Source organism: Limulus polyphemus, unplaced genomic scaffold (genome assembly GCF_000517525.1).
Source record: "Limulus polyphemus unplaced genomic scaffold, Limulus_polyphemus-2.1.2 Scaffold976, whole genome shotgun sequence".
NCBI lineage: Eukaryota > Metazoa > Arthropoda > Merostomata > Xiphosura > Limulidae > Limulus > Limulus polyphemus.
The window spans coordinates 99,315-108,843 of record NW_013666586.1 but is presented as its reverse complement, the minus strand read 5'-3'; the positions used below and the strand labels follow the sequence as shown (position 1 = coordinate 108,843).

General features: G+C 36.8%; 1 protein-coding gene across 3 annotated transcripts in view; it reads right to left on the bottom strand.

Moving 5' to 3' along the window:
- The window catches only part of LOC106461515 (centrosomal protein of 135 kDa-like), a 152,886-nt gene that overhangs the window by 136,175 nt on the left and 7,182 nt on the right, over window positions 1-9,529 (bottom strand). The gene's annotated exons all lie outside the window — the stretch shown is intronic.

Sequence of the window (9,529 nt, the reverse complement as noted above, 5' to 3'; positions counted from 1 at the left end):
TCCAATAATACTTTCTTCTGCTCATACCACAACTATTACTCAACTGCCAGGGTTTCCTTCCTTTGCCCATCTAAACCTTCATCTGATTTTTTATTGCTTGCTACAGTCTTTTATTCCCCACTTAATTGCCCTTGGCAATATCTGTCTCGTGACACTCTCCACCTATGTCAATGGGCCCTCTATCTTGCTACTGTATATAAGCACCTCATTCAGGTAATACTATCACTTTTTCGAGACTGACACAAACCGCAGTCTCTAACACTGACTCTTAGTGGGGTGGAAGAAAATGTTAACTTCAAAAAGATATTTACCCCGCTCACACTACAGCCGGTGAGGGCAATATCCATACAGAATACATCTGTAGAGATCACAGGCATGCCAATATAAGATTAGCACCCTAGTTGGGAAACTGCAATACATCCAGAACAGGTATGCTCTTCACCCAGAACCTAATTCAGGCACTGCAGGTGGAATTTGACTTGATCAATCATTACTTATGGCCAGAACCAACCAGGTAGCCAAGGTTCCATTGCTTGGGGTTGGAATTATAGGGTCATGGTCCCTAAATCACTTGTATGTGACTAGGTCATTTGGACCACAATATAAATATATACTGTAGCTAGAGGGTGATAAGTTTCAGGCCACCAGAATCATGACAAGAAGGTAAACAACACCAAAGTAGACAAACCCTCTCCTCAACCTGAAGAAGTCTGAAAGGCAACACCCCAAACTTGGAATGCTTGGATCCTGTATGCCATACTCAACCTGAGGAAACAGAACTCATCTGGTCTGGAATTATGAACACTTATTCTCATTCCCAAACCATGTGGGCAATGTAAATTCCACTTGTCCCTGGAATTATGAGGAGAATGTAAACAAACTGTGCTCAATCAATGGGACCGAGATGGGACCACTCTGCATTCAGAATTACGATGAGAAAATGGACCCTCTTCCATGAACAATGCTGAACAAATATTGATAAAAAAAAGGGCCAAGCTTAATCCAACTGGATAGCCGAGCATCAAATCTGAGGCGGTATTACGACTAGGCTTCAAAGTAGGCTGGTGCCTCTCCTATCAACATCTAGGGAAATAAAACATCCAGGGTTCTGGGTAGAAGGGCCCCCAAATTCACCCTCTTCTTCAAGAGTGGAGGAAATTCACTCGAATACTCTGGAGGAATAATTTCTGTCCACCACCCATTGACTGGAAACTGGGTGTAAGTAAGGACTCCCTAGCTCTCCGTGGGCTCTCCTGAAAGTACCGCAGAAACCAGGGTTGAGCCAGCCAATCCTGTGCTATCAACAGAATCTGACAAAGCATTGAAGAAATCATAGCTAGTTCTCTGGATAACATACAAATTGGTGGGAAGACATAGAGGTGCAATCCCATCCCGTCCTGACTGAAAGCATCTAATGCCAATGACCGAGGGTGAAGTACCAGAAACCAAAATGCCAGTAGTTGAGTGTTCCAAAGAGTGGCAAATGCACTGATCATCAGTGTCCCAAACCAAGAGCAAATCCAATGGAAAATCTCATAATGCAGCATCCATTCTGTTGGGAGAATCCGGTTTGGTCGAGATAATTGATCTGCCACCAAATTCATCACCCCTGGAACATGGCAAGCTAGTAGGATGATATGATGGGAGTGGACCAGAAATGTGAGACACAGTGGAACTGTCGAAGTGAAGCATGATGATTTGTCTTCTCAATAAGTCCAGACCTTGAGATATTGCCCATTGAACAGCAAAAAGTTCTAAAACACTGATGTGTAGGAAAGCCTCATCATCTGTCCGTAGGCCCTGGAATTCCTGATTGTTGAGATAGGCACCCCATCCCTGAAGCAAGGCATTCATGAAGAAATGAATCTCTAGACAAGATGGTGACAAAGGAACACCTATTGTAGTATTGTTCCGATCTTACCACCACTCAAGGTTAAAGATGTTGATCCTGCATAAGGAAGCTGGGGAATCCAGTGAATCACTGTTCATGATCCATTGGTCATGTACAGACCATTAAAGGGATCTCATGTGCACTTGTCCCAAAGGAATGAGAGATTTGAGGGATGCCCACATCCCCAAAAAAGAAAGAACCATCCACACAGTGGGAGAAGATGTGAGTAAGAGTTGGACTGCTTGTTTCACAGTGTGAAGCCAGATGGTAGTCAGCTGAGCCCGACTGAGATACATGTTGAAAAAGATATAGTGTTGGAGAATAGATTTCTTGGCTCTGATAATAAAGCCTACATTGGTTGCTTCTGAAAGTAGAATCTGGGTGTGACATTCCGCCAGCTGATGAGATGGTGCCAGCAGTAACCAGACGTCCTTGTAATGGAGTGTGAAGAGGCCTGAACTGCAGCACTTGATCCTTGTGCACAAAATGCAGATAGTGGCGGGATAACTCCACTATGGGAACATGTAGATAGACATCGGCAACATCAAATTTGTTCAACTACAGTCCTGGCAAAAAATGCCAACAAAGAGTGAGGAATGACTCCATCGTGAACTTTAGGAATTGATTTAGACACAAAAGATTGATAACTGGATGTCATTCTCCTGTTTTCTTGGGTACAACAAACAGACAGGAATAAAACCCTGGAAGAACTGGGATGACTCTCTCCACTGCCTTCTTGACCAACAAATCAACAAGAGGCAGGAACACTACAGGTTGGGTGGATAATGGTGATGAAGATGTAAACTGAATGACTAATCCTGATGCAAGGACCATAGTAAAGGTTTTCTGCATGTCCAGAAATTTTTGTAGCCGAGCCCCCACAGACCCCAAAAACATACAGCAGTCACTGCCACAGCTGGTGGCATTCTAACTGAGTGGAGGAACCTCACAGATATGGGTGGAATCTATTCTGGGTACCAATGAACAGATGGGCTGATGTTGGGACTCTCGAATAAGGGCAGAACTATGGCCCCCTGTTGGAGCCGAGGAAAGTCAAGATGCCAATGACGACAAAGATGAATGCAGATGGGCAACATCAAGTCTTGATCCAAAGACTCTGGAATGCCTGCAAATATCACGGGTCAGAGAAAGAGGGCCTCATGCAACTTATGGAGGGTGGCAGCTGGTACACAAATGCTTTCCAACAATGCATTTCTACCCAAAAAATCCCAACAAAACACCAGCCAAGGGACTAGGGAAAGTGCAGAAGCTGATAACTGAAGCAAGGTAGATGCTAACAATGGTCTTAACTCATCATCAAATTGATGTGATGATCACTGAGAGGCTTCTGACAAAAGTTGGAGGGATGATAAATATCTTAGCATCATAGTTAGGATCAGATGAATCCTAGAAAATTGTTGATCAGAGGCTCTGTTTTGGAACCCCACAATTCCAGGATCTGGTCTATTTTTTGAGAGTCTCAATACACATCCACCTGGTAGTGGTAGGCTAAAGCATGTTGTTCCAATAAACATAGTGGACAAGGCATAGTTGTTCCTTCACGTAACTGAGTAGTAGATCTCCCTGCATGAACCACAATATCAGGGGATGAAAAGAAAACTAAGTATTCACCCTCAGATCTTTCCATCATTAAAAAAGGCACAGACCCAAAACATCACAAACTTGATTTACCAACTGAAGAAAAGGAGCCGGAGGCGGCTGATCCCAATTTGGCCTCCTGAGAAGCTGACAGAATAAAGGAGTGTACTGGAGAAAGAGAATCTAAATTCTCTCCAGAATGTTCAAGATAGCCTGCAAGTGCTACCTCAGAGCCCTCTGAAGGAACACCACTGGACCAAATATACGTCTCCATCTCACTATGAATAAGGATACTGACAGCCTCAACTGAGAGCGACTCCCACCCCCCAACTGTTGAGCCATGTTAGATATCAGAGGTGGGATAGGAGATACTTGATTTGCCTCTGTGCTGGAAACAGTAATCCAGGAATTCATGCTGTATACCGGTTTGCTAAAGGAAATTTTTTATTTTTTAAAGATAATCAACTAGGTAACACCAAGAACACTCACAGTATCTCCATTGGTCGTACTACAGAGGAACCCATTAGGGAAAACTTTGTTGAGAAAAAGTAATAATATTATCTAAATAAGGTGCTTATATACAGTACCAGGATAAGAGGGCACATTGATGTAGGTGGAGTGTCACAAGATAAGTATTGCCAAGGGCAATTAAGTGGGCAATAAAAGACTGGAGCAAGCAAAAAGAAATCAGACTAATGCTTAGATTGGCAGAAGAAGGAAACCCTAGCAGTGTAATAATAGCTGTAGTGTTAGTGGAGGTAAGTATGTTTTGGAATTTATATTTTCAGAAATGAACTTTAATAAAAATTTAGCAGCATACTGTGTAGCTTTGCACTAAAACAAAATATAACTACAATGATTATCTCACCACAAAGAAAAGACTTTGGCAAAACCTATTTTTATGCAAGTTTTTATCTTATTGTAATGTTATAATAGTTATTCTGAATTTATTCTATATTCTGAATGTGTGCCGCTTTCACATAATATGTGATCAAGAAAACTGTTAAGTTAATCTTGTCTCAAGTTGCCTTTGTTTCTTTGTTATTCTAGAAGTTGGTAATATGTGTTATCATCCATGGAGAACATTGCTTAATGTAACCTTATACAAGGACAATGAAAGCTCTGTCCTTCAGTGATTGTACTATCAACCTATGTGTGATAAAAATGAACAATCATGTGGTAGTGCATGTCACTATGGAGGAATGTATTTAGTTAGTCTGAAACTTCTTTTTAAACTGGTAAACCTATTCTAGAACATGGTCTTGATCAAAGAAATTCAAAAGAATCTACCAAGAACAATCTCCAGATGTACGTGTTCTGCAAGTTCAAACACTGTGTATTTAGTGTATAATAAAGATTGTTCATTTTGTGTATTACTCATGTCCAGTCTCATTACTTCATTTTAAATTGACTCAGTCAAGTAAGTTTCAGTTACACTTCATGATTGATATCTTGAATGAATCTACTATTATCTAGCAAATCTATCTGATACATCTTTGAAGTTAAAGTCTTACCTGAATATACCACAGAGTGGATAAGTAGGAGAAAATTTGGTGGTGTGACTATAGAATATCATTATTAAGGAGTGTACTAATAGTTGTTGAAGTGTATATAACCCTTCACTTGAGCTCTCATGTGATTTAAGTTCGAAAGGACTTCATAGTTAAGAAATGGAAATTTCCATGAATAGAAGGATTTACAACCAAAAGTAAATCTGATGGTTGATGGTTGTATTAGTAGTTCTGCCTAGAAGTCATTTCCTATAAGTTGGACTTTTGCCACTGCTGCAAAGGTCAATGACTGTAATCTAATTGTGACCTATAACCCATGTGAGAGTGCTGACAGCATCTGGAGCACCCAGATTCATTGATCAAGTTCTCCTCTGAAAATCAATTTCAGTGCAAGGGAGGAATAAACTAAAGATCAACTGATGGTTTGGTGTCTAAAGGGGTCACTGATAATATATTGAAAGGGCTGCTATGGCAGAAGTGCCTGATCTATATCAACAAAGTCTTGGTGTTCAGTTACACATCCAAGTATGTGGATATGAACATGAAAATGGCATTCCAGTGGATAAAAAATAATTGGGCTTGAAGCCTGAAAAATGTGTGCTCAAGCACACAAAAGTGAAATTTTATAGTCACATTGTGGGTGGAGAAGAAACCTCCACAGATCCTGCTAAGTTAGCAGTGGTGTGAGACTAGCCTCAACTTGTGACAAAACTTTTTGTGGCTAATTTCTCCAAAATCACCTCTTACTAAGGTATAAATGCACTTCAGGTGGGGCAAGGAATATGAGCACCCATTTCAATACCTGATGTGTGCTTTAAAAGAAGTCCTGATGTTGGTATATCCACAATATCCAACTAGACACTAACATATGAGATACAGCAGTTGAAAGGTGTGTGTAATACAAGTTATAAATCACTCGGTAAAGTGTAGCTCATATTACTGCATTGAATGACATAACATAAATGCTTGCAAGTATAGTCATGAAAAATTATTCTTATTTCTTTTCCATATTTTACTTAATCTAATCTAATAAATTTATAATTTTTTACACTTCAGTTCCTTTTATAACAATAAATACAAAATATACATGAAAAACAAGAAATATAGTAGTTACACTTGACCTCTTGTTTCTTTGCTGTCAGTTGCCAAGAAAATTTAAGTCTATTTTTTACAATGATGGTACTAAATTACTTTTATTTACTTAAATCATGTATCTAAAAAAAAGAAATAATAATACTCATTAAACAAAGAGAGGCTTAAAATAATCCCATTAACTGCTCGTTCTTAACACCACAAGATAAACTTTAAAACAGAATACAAAATTGAGAATTCTCTGTACTGAAAACAACATAGAATTATACATTGTTTGAAAGATTAAAATTCTGCCCATCTATAAATGATATAATGGTATAATATAAAACATCAAAGAATTATTGATAATTTGTGGAAGAGAGAATGTGATAGATGTGTCTGATTTTCTAGTTATGACTCTGTAAACAAAGACTTGAGGCTGTAAAAATTAGACTTTGCCATAATACAATTAATATTATAATGAGTAATTTACATTACATTCCGTATATCAGAGAGGGATGATAAATAAATAAAAGAATGAGGAAGACAGAAAACAAATGTCACAATTCTCATACTAGGGGAGATTAAGGATTTTTACATATAAAATTAAAACTTGTATAATATTCAAATTTTATTTGTTAAATATGTTTAGATTTCAAGTTTATTCATATACATTTATAATAAAGTAGCTTAATTAAATTTTGAATGTAACTCTGTAAAAGGTCTTGATGTGTGCACTTTGACCTACCCATAACAAGAGGATTGATGGGACTGTAAGTACTTTCCAAACTATTTAGCAGAATTTCACTGAGGAACCCATAGGATATCAGATGATAATTGCTAGATTAACTCAGTTTAGGATGGCTAGTGTAAATACAAATAAAGTCTAATTTATCAACAGTTTGCACAACCAAAGAAGTTCAGAAATTCAAAAATACAGTTAAAAAGGCTGTTCAGCCATTGCTTTCTGAACTACCAACTAATTTTTTCCAAAGCAAAACATTTGAGGATTCCAAAAGAATCATTCAACTGATCTAGCGAAGTGGCAAGAGTACGATAGAGGATGAGGCATATTCTTTGCTAGATCTTTGTTGCCAGTACATCCAACAAGCACATACTTCTCCACACGCAGTGAATGAGTTGTGTTTTAAAAGTTTATATTCATGTACAATATGGTGACAGCATGAATAATTAATCCTGACTTCTGAGAAATACTAGCTGAAAAGTCTTAGTTCAGCAGAACTTACTCTGGGACATTTTATTTCATGAAGCTTGAAATAAAAATACTTGAGTTCAATGGCCTCCAGGTGGCAGCACCTCACTTAAATTAAGGCTACTAATGGTAGTTTCAGAAAATATGGTGAGATGGTTACAAAGAAATCTGAGCACCAAACAGAGGCAGTCTTTTGAACATCTATTAGTGTATGTGACAACGTGTAATGAAGACAAAAGTATATGGCAACATACATCTGAATAATACAAATGCATGGTCCAACACATATGTAGGAATATTACATGAAGTCATTTATGGGTGTTGTGTAATATGAATTAATCAATTACATAAGAAAACAATTATGAAGCCATGTGTGAATAAAAACAGAGAATCTGATCTGAATGTTAAAACTTTGCTATATGAAGTTAAGTGGGATTTCTAACCTGCGAAGTATTATTGGAAAATACAGTGTGTCTGTTATTTTCATCAATATTTGTGAGATAATGTTTCAATTTTGATATTTAAATACTTAGTAGATAATAAATGCAGGATATTTAGGTTGTTTTGAATCAAAATGTATGAGTAGGTGAAATTATTATAAGTACATGAAATTCACAGACAGTAGTTTAAACATCATAAGAACTATATGGTGTATACAGTGTGTCTATTATTTTCATCAATATTTGTGAGATTATGTTTCAATTTTGATATTTAAATATTTAGCAGATAATAAATTTTTACAGAAGGGTAAAAGTAATAGAAAGATTCACACCATGTCTAAGAGAAAACAGTTTGACGTGTATGAGTAGGTGAAATTATTATAAGTATATGAAATTCACAGACAGTAATTTAAACATCATAAGAACTATATGGTGTATCTTTTAGTTGCTTGTAACAGAACATTTTCAATAATGCATATTGAAATACTTAGGATAGCATCCAGTTTCCTGAATAGTTTCTTAACATTGTTTTAGTACAAGCAGCAGCCTAAGATGCAAGAAAAGGGAAGCTGTAAGGGTACTAGGAGGATGAGGAAAACAGTACCCAAGTGGTGAAACTTTGTAATTCTCACCATTGCTAGTACTATATTTGTAACTGAAAGAAGGTACCTAATGAAAGACCCAGTGGTATTATGGATCACATAATTCACAGGTTGCAGGGATGCATGTTCAACAGGTGATTTTTATATGAGCACATAGAAACCTCATAATGGTGTCACTTGACCAAGGTAATTACTTGGCCTGTATAGGTAGGTATTTTTTGAGGAGGTTGATAGCTCTAACATATATTTCTGAGCTCCATTCAACCCACATACCTGATTAACCCTTTTGAACGATTAGATTTCTCTAACCTAACATTTTCAATCCTGACCTTTGGTATTTAAAGTAAAGTTCTGATCCCATTTGGCTATCTCATCTTCAATTAGCCAGTGGGTTTTTTATTGTTTAGAAATCATGAGCTAAATATAGAAAAATCCTGATATGGAAACAATCTTCAATTACTGAGTCTTTATGTTTGGTGAGGAACTGGACTTCACTACCAAACAAGACACCTGAAGCCAGTCTGACCTTCCATCCACAGAGCTCATGAATGAAAGTGCTTAATGCTTTGACCACGACCTACTTACATCATATGTAGGTATGCAACTCTCGTGAAAGTTCTTTACAAAAATGAAAGTAGTGAATGAAATTCTTTTAATTTTGAGACAAAAGGTCCTATAAGTATATAGTTTTTGAAAAATATATAATTTTGATTTTTTCAAAAGCAATGTTTTTCTCATGCTTTTATTTCTTTTCGCATGTTGCCTATCCAATATGCAAAGTAATTTTAATTTTAAGATTACAAATACTTTTATGCATCAGAAAAATTTCAAATTTCACATTCAGATGTCCAGATAGTTATCAAATGTTTTTTAATAAAAAACTTTATATTCTATCTGTTATTTTCACTAAGAATATCTGTACAGGTTTGGTCAATTTGGCCAATCTTGTAACCACCATAAAAATTAGGAAATAAATATAAATTATGCCTCTTTTGTTCTAGAATGACTACAGATTATAACATGAAAACATAAATGTTTAGACTAAATAGCTTAAATCTCATAACATTATATATTTACATATATTTATTATTTTTATTATATTGACCTTTCAGCCTTGCCTGGCTAACAATACAGAAGTTACAATGACACGGTACATGCACTCATGTTACCATATACAATAATATAATACTGACCTTTAGTCT